The following is a 15,960-nucleotide window of genomic DNA, read 5'->3' as shown; positions in this document are numbered from 1 at the left end:
TTGGACCAAACTTGACAAATACATAAGTTTGGCGAGCTCCGAATGAAATGAACTCTGCAAAAGAATAGAACTCGGCGCAAAACCAGATTCTAATAGTGTGTGAATTTTTGGGCTGTTTTGTATAAATATGATGAAACTTAGTAAAATTTCACTCAGGTCAATGCTAATGTGGAGAGTAAATAAAAAATGAAGGGAGTACTTGGCTGCATCATATGTTTGCCCCCGATCACCTTCACATCTCCCCGTCCGGACGGCCTGGATCGGAAAGCACTCAGCCGGAGCCCCGCCGGCGCTTGCCGTTGGGTACCTCTGCCGCCTATTTATATTACCCCTAGGTCTCTCCCTGGAGACACGCACTCCCCTCCTTCAACTAGTGCTTTGCGGCCCGTGGTCCTCCTCTCGATCCAGTTCCTGAGCACACCAACAGGCAACAGAACAACCTACCGTGTCTCCCCTCCAATCTCCTCACGATCCCTTCTTTCCCTCAGATCCGAACCGAAAGCATGGACAAGCATCAGCTCTTTGGTTCATCCAACGTGGACACGACTTTCTTCGCGGCCAATGGTACACACGACGCCGCGCGCGCCCGGTCTTTGCGCATGCGATGATGCAGCTGCAGTAGCTTCAGTTTCACCGGCCAGGACACGCATGTGATGACGTTTTTTCCATTCTGTGTTTGTATGTGCAGGCACGGCGCAGGGGGAGACCAGCAAGCAGAGGGCGCGGCGCAGGCGGCGGAGGTCGGCGAGGTGCGGCGGAGGGGATGGTGACGGTGGGGAGATGGACGGAGGAGGGGACCCCAAGAAGCGGCGGCTCACCGACGAGCAGGCCGAGATTCTGGAGCTGAGCTTCCGGGAGGACCGCAAGCTGGAGACAGCCCGCAAGGTGTATCTGGCCGCCGAGCTCGGGCTGGACCCCAAGCAGGTCGCCGTGTGGTTCCAGAACCGCCGCGCGCGCCACAAGAACAAGACGCTCGAGGAGGAGTTCGCGAGGCTCAAGCACGCCCACGACGCCGCCATCCTCCACAAATGCCACCTCGAGAACGAGGTATGCTTGCTCGCATACACTCACACTGGCTTACATATGGCGCTGCACATCTGCAGTTCCTCTCCGTTCTTGAACATGCTTACTGACAAACATATGGCCAGCTGCTGAGGCTGAAGGAGAGACTGGGAGCGACTGACAGGAGGTGCGGCGCCTCAGGTCGGCAGCTGGGAGCCACGGGGCATCTGTGGATGGCGGACACGCCGCTGGCGCCGTTGGCGTGTGCGGCGGGAGCCCGAGCTCGTCCTTCTCGACGGGAACCTGCCAGCAGCAGCCGGGTTTCAGCGGGGCAGACGTGCTGGGGCGGGACGATGACCTGATGATGTGCGTCCCCGAGTGGTTTTTAGCATGAATTAGAGTTTATGCTGGCTAAGCTGATAGCAGCGTGGTCGAGTGTTTTTTAGCATGAAATCAGATCTCCATCTCCCATAAAATAGCCGAGATAGCTGCTGCCGCCGCCAAATCCTCTATAGGGCTTCAAGATCGGCAGAAACCTCTAGAAATCATCTCCCCCCTCCGGAAAAGTCGCCTCTATTTGTCTCCATTGCCCGCGATGCAGCATCCGGTATAGCTGCTAAGACAGGCCGCCCCTAAATCGTTTCTCCAGCGATTTTAATCTTTGGTTTTTAGCCTGTATATATGGGCTGTGATTTGAAGTTGAGACGAGCTGGACATCAACTGCACGCTGATCGATTACTATTCTAGTTTGGCATAGTGTTAATTAAGTTTGGATGATCTCTAGGCGTGCGTTAAGTATGTAGATAGTGTTGATTAATGGCAAAAGCTTGCAAGTTAAGTGTAGTATTGGCAGCTCTCTTGAAGATCAAATATGATGTGTGTTATCATTTGATGATATATATTTTACTTCAGCCGTAAATAGTCTTCTTAGGGAAGCACTGTCCATGTATGTGCTGGTAGTTGGCAATCATCTTTCCAAATGAAGCTCTAAATATTGATGATGATGATGTTGCTGTTAACTGGTGACTACAATATACAATTTCAAGTCCAGTAATACAAATGAAAGATGATGATTATACGCTGGTTTTGGTCAAATGAATGTAAAATCCAAAAGGATGATATTATTCACGGCCAATGACGATGTTTATAAGCTGTATCATACACAGTTTTATATGTTAATGAGCGTGCACTAATATAACTTTGTAAAGCATGAGCTTTATTTATATCAGTTCATTTCCTCGTACTAGCTGGCTACATGGTGTTTTCGCTCCTATGAACTTATATACTGCTTCAGCTGTTTGGTAAAGTTAAGTGCGACTACAGACGTGCATGAAGTAACTTCTAAAAATTCAAGTATAATTAAGCACTAGTGGCAAAATTTGTGAAAGTCACATTATTTTGACTTTAACCCTAGATGGAGAATACTAGATAACAACTGTCATAAAATACCCTTCTAACCCAAAGACCGAATGAGTAATTAAGTTGCGTCTTACTGAATTTATAAAGTTTATGCATCAAATTTTTATTAATAAGTAATAACTTATGAGATCGATTTTTGATATTAACTTGATAGAGTTTATGGTGATGCGCGCGGGTCTTGAGATACACATTTTAGGAATAAATCCGGCCAAAGGATTGAATGGTGTACTTTTACCATTGTTTCGACTCTGATCCTCCACTTGTGGTAATTTACTGCTTCAGCAAATGTTCTTGGTGATGGCGCCTAACACTCTTCATTCACGGGTACAACACTATTTACTAACATATCATCTATTTACTAACATATCATCTGCGGTGTGTTTAGTAGAGATCACATAGGAATAATGGGCAAGGCATGGCTACCCGTCAATGGTGAGCCTCGCCAGTGATTAACACCTAGTGGGAGCTCGTCATCGGTGAGAGTTGCTATATATGCTTAGTTGTAAGTGTAGAAATATTTATGTTTTTTCAAGATAATTATATTGCACAACATATACTTCATTTTGACCAAATTGAATTACACAACATTTCATTAAGAACAGTCGTATTACACAAATGCACATTCCAACACGCATTTAATTGATTAGTTGAGTTTCACGAAATTACCAAAATCAGAGAGCAAGAAATGCTCACCGAGAAATTGAGTGGCTGCAGAAATGCATAGTAGTGACGGGCGTAAAAAACCTAGCAGTGGCGGGCGAGGCTCTCAAGAGCGCCCGCCATTGCTAACATAGCATCAGTGGCGGACACGCTCAAACTCATCAGTGGCAGGTGTAGTTTGGTATCCGCTAGTGGTGAAAGTTGAAGCAGCGACGGGCACATTTTAGCGTCTGCCACTGAGAGCTTTGGCGTGCAAATTAAGAATTTGCAGCCACGGTAGTATTTCTGCTGACATGATTGGGTTTTACATAAAACCAATATCATAAATTGCAATATGCTGTGGTATTATAGTAACTACGATAAGAAACTATGAGACATTGCAGCATACGTTAACCACAAGCTAACTGTTATCGAGCATGACTAAAAATTCCCCAACTAATTCTTATCGTCTTAGCTAGCTAGCTATCCGGCACATAGTTAGTACCGGTCATGATAAGTACTAGGACCTACTCCTCTTTTTTAGGACTGATTAGAAAGAATAGGAAAACCCCTTCATCCTTCAAATTTGAGGCGTACATCTGATAGGTCTTCGGTCGAGTGTCTGCATTTCAAATTGGTCTTCTCATGAAACATAATTGTCATCTCTCCTAGCACATCCATCAGCGCACTCACAACAACTGTTGGGAGCATCTATTGAAGAACATAATAGTAACATGGTAAGTTTAATTATTTAAGAAGAATTTATGAACAACATGGCCAAGTGACACAATAGTAGAAAAAGGGCAAATTCAATTTATACACATAGTTGTGTCACACTCGGCAGGTTTGCCCGTAGTTTGGGAAAAACCCTCGTTCTTGCCCAAAACACTTTGCTTATCTTTTTGTTTTTGCCCTTCTATCCAATTTCATCCAGTTAGTCTCGTTTGATTGTGTTTGACTGTTTGTGGACCTTTCTTTGAACTATTTTTCCCATGCTTCTTCACTCTCTAGCAGAGACACTCCAAAGTGGGACTCGTCGATGAGAAAACCATCTCTCTCTCATCTCACTACCATGTGGGTCCCAAGGCAAAACCAAACTAAATATCTAATGGACATTGTCATTTTATAAACACCACATCAATTACCCATCACATTTTGGTACAATAATTAATCCACGGACACTAGTTAAATCATAGGTAATTATATTGGGTCAATGAATAGAGGACGCAATCCGTAGGAGGAGGATGAGATCGCCGGCTCGTTAAAAAAAAGAGAGGATGAGTTCGCTAGAGCCAACAGAGTCGGAGCTGGTACTGCAGCTTCCGGCCACCGCCACCGAACACCGCCATTGTAGTCTCCGCTGGCCTCTCCCATTGGCCACCGACGGGATCTGGATCCATGCAGGAATGGCCGCCTAGGTTGGCCATCGACGGGATCCGTAACGCCGTCGCTAGTGGGAACCCAACTAGCCTCCCCACTCTGGCCATCAACCGGATCTATGGTGCCGATAGCTAGGTTGGCCACCGATGAGATCCGTGGTGCCGCCGTCGCCGAAAACTCTGTTGGCCTCCCCGAGCAGAGTATGGTCGTCGAGCTCCCGAGCTTCCAATCTACGCCAGCCCCGCTGCCTCCGTCGGTGAGCCGCCTCCTCGTCGGACCACCGCACCCCGCCATTGGTTGCGCTCTCCCTTGCCTCTTCCTTCTTCCTCCTCTCCCCTAACCTCCCGTCGACCCTGTCTCTCCTACAGGTTAACCCCGCCTCCGTGGACACCGAGGCTTCCGCAGCCGGCCCCGCCGCCTTGCGCTGCCGCTACCTCCGCCCGAATGTGGCATCGGTCGGCCAGATCCGGTCGCCCCCGTAGCCTCGCTCCCGTCGGCCTCCGTCCATTTGCCTTCGGTCGTCGTGGCCATGGAGTCGTCGCCCTGGGGTGGCCACCAACAGGGACACCGGCGTGGTTGGTCGTGTGTGGCTTGCTCGAACTGTGACAGTGGAGCACTGTGCGTGGGGAAGGGGATATTATTTGAGAGAGGGGGGATCTGGACTCGGGTTTGACTCATGGGAGAGAAATAGATGTGAAGTGGGAGAGTGATGGGCCCGGCTTGACAGTGTCTCGCCAAAGAGTGAAGAAGGAGGGGCAAAATGGTCCAATAAAAAGTCCACACATGGTCAACACATGGTCAAACGGCACTAATTGGACAGAACCGTGACGGAAGGGCAAAAACATAAGATGAGAAAAGTGGTTTTTGAAAAACGAGGGTTTTTTGTAACTATGGGCAAACCTGCCGAGTGTGACATAACTAAGGGCACACAATTAATTATCCCTAAAAAAAATCTGAGCATGAATTTTCTATGAATGTGAGTATCGCTCAACTTGTGGACTAATCGCACGTATCGTGTAATATTTTTCCCAACTCCATAAGTACCCTTAAACGACTCAACATTATTAACAAAGGAGACAAGATAGTTATTCTCCTCCCAAGTAAACTGTGAGCGAGCGGTATAATAGGTCTAATATTCCGTAATCCGTGTTCTCTTGGAGATAGAAGATAAGTTGTCAATTTAAATAAACAAATTAAGTTAGAGATGAATAATAACTATTTTTATATAAGAAATATAGATTATTTAACAAATTTGTGTAAGAATCTCACATGGAGGAAGAAGCGAAAACATGTCCAGATCCACCCAAATGTCTTTATCACATACTGAGGAAAGGTGACTAGATCATATTATGGAACGATGTCAATATTGAAGGTTATACTCATAGCCACCTCAAGTCTGTAAGCCTTGCATAATCCTCTCCAATTTGCACAAACATAATATGTGTGACCTACTACATGATTGTAGATCGTAGTCATGAAAATGAAACCATGAATGTTTTATCTTAAGGTAAGTTATAGTCTCGTCCACCTTATCCATGTCAATGAAACAGTGCTTCTCTAGAACATAATGTCTTGCATGTCACAGGTTGCACTAGTCGAATTATTAAAAATATAAATTACGCATTAAGGCATAATCTTAAGCCATGCTTACTTAAGAAGGAAATTGATACGTCCATTTTACATCATGAATCTTTATTGATATTTCTCTTAATGTTGTCCATTATTCCATGTCATTATGTAATTCTTATGCCTTTTCTCTCTCAATATGCAAGATACATTATGAAGAGGGAAGTATTTGGAAACTGGAATTGTGGACCGAGAAACCGAGAAAAAGGAAGAAAAATCAAGTTGCTTCAAATGATGTGAAACATGATGGAGTTTTTTTTGAATATATAAGTATTATTGGGCCAAAAATACGGCGAGGAGGGGCAGCCACCAGGGCACAAGCCAACAGGGCGCCCCCCCTAGGCCGCGCCCTGATGGCTTGTGGGGCACCTGCTGGCCTTCCAACACCTCTCTTCTCTTATATGGTGTTTTTTACCATAGAAAAAATCAAGACATAACTTTGAGGATGAATTGCCGTCGTCTCGAGGAGGAAACCTGGGCAGAGGCCCTTTTGCTCTCCAGCAGAGCGATTCTGCCGGAGGAATTCCTATGTGATATTCACGTCCATGGTCATCTATATATAGGCATCACGTCCATAAGAAAATAGGCTGACTCCTACCTGCACCTGTTACTATTACTCCACCCATCGACCGATATCCAGCATACATCTAGAGTATTAAGTAAAACCGGGCAATGCTTGGAAAACAATGACATGATGTAGACAAAGAGAACTCAATCAATATGAATTAACTCCATCGTTTTAACCTTAGTGGCATCAATACAAAGATATGTCTTTGTCCCTTTCTGTCACTAGGATATAGAACTCTGCCAGATTGAACCCACTACAATGCACCCCTCTCACCGAAGAAATATCAATCTAGTGGGACAAACTAATTAAATAGGTTAGAGAGATTTGTGCGGCTATAATATTCATGAAAATAAGTATCATAATTGAATTCAGAGAAGACTCAAATCTTTATCATGAATAATTTGAACATAAACCCACAATTCATCGTATCCCAACAAATGCACCCCACAAAAGAATTAAATCAGATAGATCAAAGCAAAGATGCGATGATCATTGAATTTAAGATCGAGAGGGGGAGAGATATAGCCGTCTAGGTACTAACTACGGACCTATAGGTATGTGGTAAACTACTCACACATCACCATGGGAGCAGAAGGTTGATGTAGAACTCCTCCGTGATTGACCCCCCTCTTACAGCGCACCGTAAAATGGCCCCAGATGGGCACACGGCAAAACAAAGACTTGGGTCAGCGCAAAAAGTGTTTTAGGTGGATACCGCGGGGTTTTGGGATATTTGTGAAATTATAGGACTAAGAGGGACGTGAGGAGGTGCGTGTGGGGCCCATCACACATCAGGGCATGACCACCCCCTTGGGCGCGCCCTGTTGTGTACTGGCTCCCTCGTGTGGCCTCCGGTCTCCTCCCCAAAAAATCATAAAAAAGTTTCGGGGCAATTGGACTTTGTTTGGTACTGTAAACCTAAAAAGCCAAAAACATGCAGAAAACAGCAAAAGGAACTTGGCACGGGATTAATAGGTTAATGCTAAAAAATAATATTATTTGGTAAATAAATACCCTAAAAGTATCCTAGAATGATAATATTATAGCATGGCACAATTAGAAATTATAGATACGTTGGATACGTATCAGCATCCCCAAGCTTAATTACTACTCGTCCTCAAGTAGGTAAATGATAAAACAGAATTTCTTATGTGACATGCTACCCAACATGTAATCAATTGCAGGTTTGATCATTGAGAAATGATGAATTAATAAACATTAACATAGTAATATTCATAAATGTAAGCAACATAATTAATCATCAAGTTTCAAAATATACGATCCTCAAAGAATGTCCACCCCCTATTCATTTTATCATATAAGCATAGCATGGCTCCATCTTCACCACATAAACAAAGAATTTAAGCACCACACTGTCAGTTAGAGTAATTGGATCATACTCTTTAACGTGCTTCAGCTTTTTATTACTCATTGAATATATGAGCGTGAACCATGGATATAGCATAAAGATGGAATAGAATATGGTGGTAGGTTTCAAAAGGGTGAAACCAGAGAAGAAAGGGTCGCATCAACTAGGCATATCAATGGGCTATGGAGATGCCCATCAATATATATCAATGCAAGGAGTAGGGATTGCCATGCAACAGATTTACTAGAGCAATAAGTGTATGAAAGCTCAACTGAAGCTAAGTGGATGTGCATCCAACTTTCTTGCTCATGAAGACCTCGGGCATTTCAGGAAGCTCGTCATGTAAATATACAAGCTAAGTTCTATAATGAAAAATTCCCACAAGCATATGAAAGTGACAAAACAAGAGACTCTTTATATCAAGAACATGGTGCCACTTTGAGGCACAAGTGTGGAAAAAGAGGTAGTAGCACTGTCCCTTCTCTCTTTTCTCTCATTTTTTTCTTTTTTTTCTTTCTTTTTTTTCTTTTTCATTTTATTTCCCCCATTTTTTCTTTTTCGCTTTTTTCGTGTGGAGTCTCATCCCGACTTGTGTGGGAATCATTGTATCCATCATCCTTTCCTCACTAAGACAGTGCCCTAATAATGATGACCATCACACTTTTATTTACTTACAACTCATCATGAAAAACTGTAATATGACTCTATATGAATGCCTCACAGTGTACCAGGATGTGCAATGGTCAAGTTTAACATGTATAAAAATTATGGACGGTGTCTTTGGCAAAAATACTATGTCAGCTTATAGGATCATGCAAAGCAAGATGACAACCGAAGTACAAGTCATATGATGTGACGGTGGATGTTGCATGGCAATATATCTCGGAATGTCTATGGAAATGCCATGATAAGTAGTCATGTCATGGTGGAAGTTGATGTGACGGTGGTTGTTTTGAGGAACATATAATGAGGTTTATGTGCAACAGAGCATATCATGTCACGGGTTTTGGATGCACCGACAAAGGTTGCACCGATCCTCGAGGTGAGAATGGGCAGTGCACGGTACCAAAGAGGCTAGTAAATATGTGGAGGGGAGAGTGCGCATATCCATGGATTCACATTAGTCATGAATAACTCACATACTTATTGCAAGATTTTATTAGCTCTCTCGAAGCAAAGCACTACTCAGATGCCCCTAGGGAAGAGGTTACTAGGAGTTAACCATCACGCGCACCCGACTTAAATAGCACTAGGATTTCAACGATGAATAAGTATGATCACGCATCATCACCATGCCATGAATATGTTTGGATTAACAACAACTGAAAAACCTCTAATGCAAGATACTTATATTACCAATGATCATGCACTCATGATTTTTCACATTACCACATTAATATTATTAACCATGATTTTTCTTTTATGTGCCACATGTGGTTTTGATTATGCACTCATTGAATACCTATTATTTTTGGAATAGTCTTATAACCCATGAAAATTACCATCGTCGTTTATTAGCTCTCAAAAAAATATAAATGAAGAATGAGAGTGCAATTATTTCTTTAAAATCTATACGCCACTGTGCTCTAAAAGATATAAGTGAATCACTAGAGCAACTGCTAAGCTCAAAAGATATAAGTGAATCACATAGAGTATTCTAATAAATCATGGTGATCTCATGTCTCTATCAAGTGGATGTATTCAGACAACAATGATTGTGGAAAAGTAAAACAAAAGTAAACTAAATGAAACAACGCTCCAAACAAAACTCATATCCTCTGATGAATAAAAATATTGCTCCAAGTGACATACCGATGGATTGAGACGAAAGAGGGAATGCCTTCCGGGGCATATCCAAGCTTAGACGCTTGAGCCTTCCTAGAATATTACCTTGGGTGCCATGTGATCCCCAAGCTTAGGCTCTTACCACTCCTGATTCCTTCATCCATCATGATAACACCCAAAAATTGAAAACTTCAGCACAAAAAATTCAACAGAAAATTTGTGAGACCCGTTAGTATAATCATCGTCAGCAACAATAAGAACAAACCCTTTAGTCCCAAACAAGTTGGGGTAGGCTAGAGGTGAAACTTATAAGATCCCGCGACCAAGTCATGGTTCTAGCACATGGATAGCAAGCTTCCACACACCCTTGTCCATGGCTAGTTCTTTGGTGATGCTCTCCCAAGACCGGGTAAAGGAGGAGGGTTGTGATAGGCTTGGCGAGCCAACGTGAAAACTCAGCCACTCTTATGAAGATGACACCCAAAAGATCGGTTAGTATAAGAAACATATAAAATATTTTAGTACTATTATAAATTGATTCATATTTTTTTATTGCATAAGGTACTGTATTATAACTTCCCCATGACTTATACCCCCTAATACAATCAAGGGCATCATCAAAACAAGCAAACTATGCCAGCAAAACCAGAATATGTCTAAAACAAAATAATCTGTAATGATATAGCTAAGTACCATACTTCTATAAGCCAAAAAATTATGAAATATTAGTAATACCTAAGGAATTTTAATAGAAATACTTTGTAAAAACTTCACATGAGAAAGTTTCTGTTTTTGCACTAGACGTCAAAGTTTGTGTTTTTGCACCGCATCAATTCTACTTTCATTCAAATCATCCCAAAGGATTTACTTGGCACAAACACTAATTTAAACATAAAAACACAATCATTACAGAGGCAACAATCATGTTATCACATACAAACAGAAAGTAAAAAAACCAAAATTAAGATAACTATGGGGTTGCCTCCCAACTAATACTATTGTTTTTCGCCCCTAGATAGCCATAATGCATATGATTCAAGTGTTCTCATCTTTGGTAGAATTGACATCTTTGGATGTGTGTTCATGAGATGCTTTTCAAATATAATAGGAAACACATCATCAAGCAATATCATAGCATTATTAATACTACTCTCCTCAAAACCTTTTGTATTATCACTCACTATCCAAGAATATTGTTTATTGACACCAATGAAAACTTGTTGGATAATATGGATAGAAGGAACCTCTTCAACGGTATTTTCATCAAAAGTATGGTTATCTTGAAACACCTATCTCATCATATAGTCCTCATTATGAAAAAAATTATCTATCACCATATTTTCATGACTCATATTATAATGATCAAAGATATCTCGAGCTTCCCGCACTATATAGTCAAATTCGTGCATAAGAATGAGAGTGGCTATTTTCTTATCCCTTGGGTGTTTTATGACAGGCAACTCAGAGAAAATACTTTGCAAAGTGGGATGATTACGCATAAATCTTCTTTCAAGTTTAAGGACAAGAGCGGAAATAGCATCAGCTTAACTTTGAGTTCTTTTAAGGATTGGAATATCCTTGCAAGCCAAAGCACCGATATAGTTAAAGAATTCTTGGATAATACTTTTCCATATGATGTTCCCCTTCCCCACAACAAAAACTTTTACATCTCATTGTGGTGGTGGTGGGGGGGGGGTCCTCTCTTGGGGTTTTACATCCATCATCCTTTTCAATGATAAAGTTACACATGATAGCAACTTCAAGAAAACGACTAACAAACGAACCAAGCAAATAGGCAAACAAGAAAAGGTAAATATTTTTGTATTTTTGATTTTTTATGAATCAAGATAAATATAACAAAAAATAAAAAGAAGAACAAGTGAATGATACTTTGTGTGAAGTTACTTGATAATAGGTTGGTGATACTCCCCGGCAACGGCGCCAGAAATCCTTCCTAATACTTGTCATCTATGTTGGGCTTTCTGCTAAGATGAATGGATGATGCAACACAATATAGGTAAGTATCTCCCTAATTACAAAACCAACATTTATCGAACCGATAGGAGTAACAACCAAACCCCATCTTCAAAACTGCACACAAAGAAGCAAACACTTGCACCCAACGCGGGCAAGAGGGTTGCCAATCCCCTTGGACACGTTATTTGCAAGCAAGTAAAGTTTCTAGGTGAAAGTTAATAAATGCAAAGTAAATAAAGGTAGTGAGGTAATTTTAGCATTTGTAAACTTATAAGTGAATAGACTCAAGGGTCGTAGATTTCCCCATGTCGTCTCTCACGTAGTAGGCATACAGTGGGTAAACAAGTTACGGTTGCGCAATTGATAGAAAATCCCGTAGTTATGTGATATTCACGGTAATGATCATTTATATATAGGCATCACATCCATAGGAAAATAGGACAAACCCTGCATGCACCTATTACTATCACTCCAGCCATCGATCCCTATCCATGCATCTAGAGTATTAAGTAAAATAGAGTAATGCTTGGAGAACATTTGAACGATGAAGACACACAGAACTCAATCAATATGAATTAACCCCATCATTCAATCCTTAGTGGAAACTATTAAAAGTCGTGTCCTTGTTCCTTTGTATCACTAGGATGTAGAACTCCGCCAGATTGAACCCATTACAACACACCCCTCTCACCTAAGAAATATCAATCTAGTTGGCCAAACTATTTCAATAGATCGCAGAGATTTACGAAGCTATAATAATCATGCAAATAGAAATCAAAATAGAATTCACAGAATACTCAAATATTTATCATAAATAATCTAAACATAAACCCACAATTCATCAGATCCCAACAAACGCATCGCAAAAAAGAATTACATCGGATATATCAAAGTGAAGATGTGATTATCATTGTATTGAAGATCTAGGGATAGAGAGGGAGATACCATCTTGGTACTAATTATGAACTCGTAGACTCATGGTAAATTACTCACATATCACCATGCGAGGAGCAAGGTTTGTGTAGAGGTCCTTCGTGATTGATCCCCCTCCGGTAGGGCAACAAAAAAGGGCTCTAGATGGGCACACTACGGACCAGAGACATAGAGCGGCGGAAAAAGTGTTTCAAGTATCTCTCTTAGGGTTTTGGGATATTTTTGAACTTATAGGTCGAAGAGGGACGTCAAGAGGCACCTAGGGGTACGCCACACATGAGGGCGTGGCAACCCCCCTAGGCGCGCTCTGTTGTGTGGTTGTGCCCTCATGTGGCCTCTTGTCTCCTCCCGAAGCTTCAATGTCTTCTTTTTGTCCAGGAAAAATCATAAATTTTTGGGGCATTGGACTTTGTTTGGTACTATAAACCGGAAAAGCCAAAAACATGCAGAAAACAACAACTAGCACTATGCACAGGGTTAATAGGTTAGTGCTCAAAAATAACATTAATTTTTAAATAAATACCCTAAAAGCACCCTAGAATGATAATATTATAGCATGGCACAATCAAAAATTATAGATACATTGGAAATGTATCACTTATATTGGTGGATATAAATTGTGAAAATGATAGTATACAGTACCTAATGTTTTAAAATTCTTACGGAACTTGTCTTGGCAGTATATGAAGTGTTGATTTATTCTTATGTGTACTAATCTATCTCACCTGTTATTTTCAAGTTTTATGTGGATGCAGTTTTTGAGACTTGTGTGACACGAGAATATGAGAGGATTGAACAAGATAAAGCTCAAGCCTGGGGATGCCCAGGGCACCCCAAGTAAATATTAAAATAAGTATCAGTCATCTTTGGGGATGTTATACATCCCACCTCTCTTTTCGCCAACAACTATTTGTTATCCTATGTTGAGCCCAAGTTTCTATTTGTTCACATGATATGTGCTATTCTTGGAGTGTATTTTTGTTTTATTTGTTATCTGAATAAAATTCTCAGATCTGAAAATCTTTATTGAGAGAGAGGCTCTTCACATACTTTCTCCATTTCTTAATATAAGGTGTATTTGTTCTTTTATAAAGTTCCACAATGTAAGGTATAATTCCTCTAATTCTTGATTGTGCGTATCTCTTACGTTTTGAGTCTAAATGATTTAGTATATAATTAATGATTTAGCCAAGGTCAATTTCGTCTTAACATATGTATAATTATGTGCTTTGGTCATCGTGTCAACAATAATACACCTTACATAAAGGAATGGAGGGAGTAGCTACTTAACTGTTTGACTACTGATTGATCTTCACTTATATCTTTTTGAGAGTAGTTTGATGTTTACTCTTGTGCTTCATTTTTATATTAAGTGTAAAGTTTGAATGAATTGAATGTCATAAATGTGAAATTATATATGATTCATATGCTTGTCCCATCGGAAGTAATGAGTTCACTTAGAAGACGTATAAGCGGTAAAATTTCTTGGAAGTTGGCAAACATAGCATTGGTCACTTGAATGATTCATCAAAGAATATTGAAGCAAGAAAGATTTCACATATAAATATAATATCTTGGACATCATCTATGATTTTGAGCCCCCATTAATTATTTTCAAACTTGATCAAGTAGTTGATGTTGGAGAAGGAAGACAACGTAATGGCTATGTTTGTTTATATTCACGTGGAATTTATATTTACATTGATCCTATAACATATAGTGCTTGTTTAGGATCTTTTCCTAGACAAACATTCATACTAAGTAGAGACAAACTAAATGGTTATCATGTGCATCCAAAACCCCTTAAAGTCTGTTTCTTGACATGCGAGCCCACCATATTTACATATGGATTGAATAAGATCCTTCAATTAAGTTGTCATCTATGCAAAAGCAATAAAAATTGCTCCTAAATATGTATGATCTTCTATTGTAAGGGAAAATAAGCTTCGTACGAACTTGTGATGGTGAAGAAATAAAAGTGACAGACTGCATAATAAAGGTTGCTATCACAAGGGGCAATATGAAGTGAAGTTCCTTTGCATTAAGAGCTTGCACATCCAAAAATAAAAAAGTACATGAAAAACCCTTCTTCCCTCTACAAAGGGAATATCTTTTAATTTATGTGTTTTATTTTATTCAAGGGTCAATAAAGTTCATCCCTATTTCAATCTATTAATTCGTTAGTTGGCAAGCGTCATGTGGTGGGGAAAGATGCACGCACATATATCTAGTTGAATATAGATGATCATGATTCATTATTGTTGACATTATACCTGAGATAACTAAGTTGGGATGTGAAACATTAAGCCCCTATCTTCCAATGTGTTTGACTCAAAAATTTTGTTCTAAAAATATGCTTTGAGTGTCGGCAATCATGGTAGACTAAATGATAGTTCACGATGTGGAATTTGCTAAAAGAGCTCTAACATAGAATATTCTTGAAAATAAGATGAATTGTAATTGTTTGATGACCGAGAAGACATTTTGTTGGTTTCCACAAAAGTTTATGGTCTATACTTTAACATGTGAATAGCTTGTTACTCGATCATGAGAAGTTTTATGAGAAAATGAGTTGATGTTTATGATACTAGAAAAAAGTTATTGGAATAATCATTGACCAAACTTATATACTATGCTAGCATTCACACTTCGTATAATACTTCTTTTATCATTTACCTACTAGAGGACGTGTATGAATTAAGCTTGGGAATGCTGATACGTCTCCAATGTAGCAATAATTTATGATGCATTCATGCCATATTTACCAATGTTTACAGTCCATTTCTATGGTTTTGATGCACTGCATATGATTTATTTGGAACTAACCCGGACTACCGTTGTTTTTAGCAGAATTATCGTGGTGTTGTTTTTTATGTTGAAAATAAAAGTTCTAGGAAATGCCCAAAAATTTTCACAATTTTTGAGGGTCATATGAGAAATACTAGAGCGAAGAACCACGATAGGGGGGCCATAGGGTACCCTAAGTCAATAGGGCGTGCCTCCCCCCCCCCACGCGCGCCTGATGGCTTGGGACCTCCTCGTGGCTCCAATTGACGTGATTCCAACGCTGGAAAATCCAATATATTGGGAAATCCCCAAAAGTTAACCTAGCACTTCTACTCCACTACCGCAAGCTTTTGTACCAAATAAAACACATCTGGAGCCCTATTCTGACACCCCGCCGATGGGGGAAACCATCATCGGAGTCCATCTTTATCATCTCGGTGGTGTCCATGACGAGGAGTGAGTAGTTCACCCTCGA

The 15,960-nt window shown here is 40.6% G+C and overlaps 1 pseudogene; it reads left to right on the top strand.

Annotated features, from left to right (window-relative positions):
* Nucleotides 1-328: 328 nt before the first annotated feature.
* LOC123430590 lies at nt 329-2,078 on the top strand (annotated as a pseudogene).
* Nucleotides 2,079-15,960: the final 13,882 nt, after the last annotated feature.

Source organism: Hordeum vulgare, chromosome 2H (assembly GCF_904849725.1).
Source record: "Hordeum vulgare subsp. vulgare chromosome 2H, MorexV3_pseudomolecules_assembly, whole genome shotgun sequence".
Lineage (NCBI taxonomy): Eukaryota > Viridiplantae > Streptophyta > Magnoliopsida > Poales > Poaceae > Hordeum > Hordeum vulgare.
The sequence above is the reverse complement of the archived record's forward strand: the minus strand, read 5'-3'. Positions and strand labels throughout refer to the sequence as shown.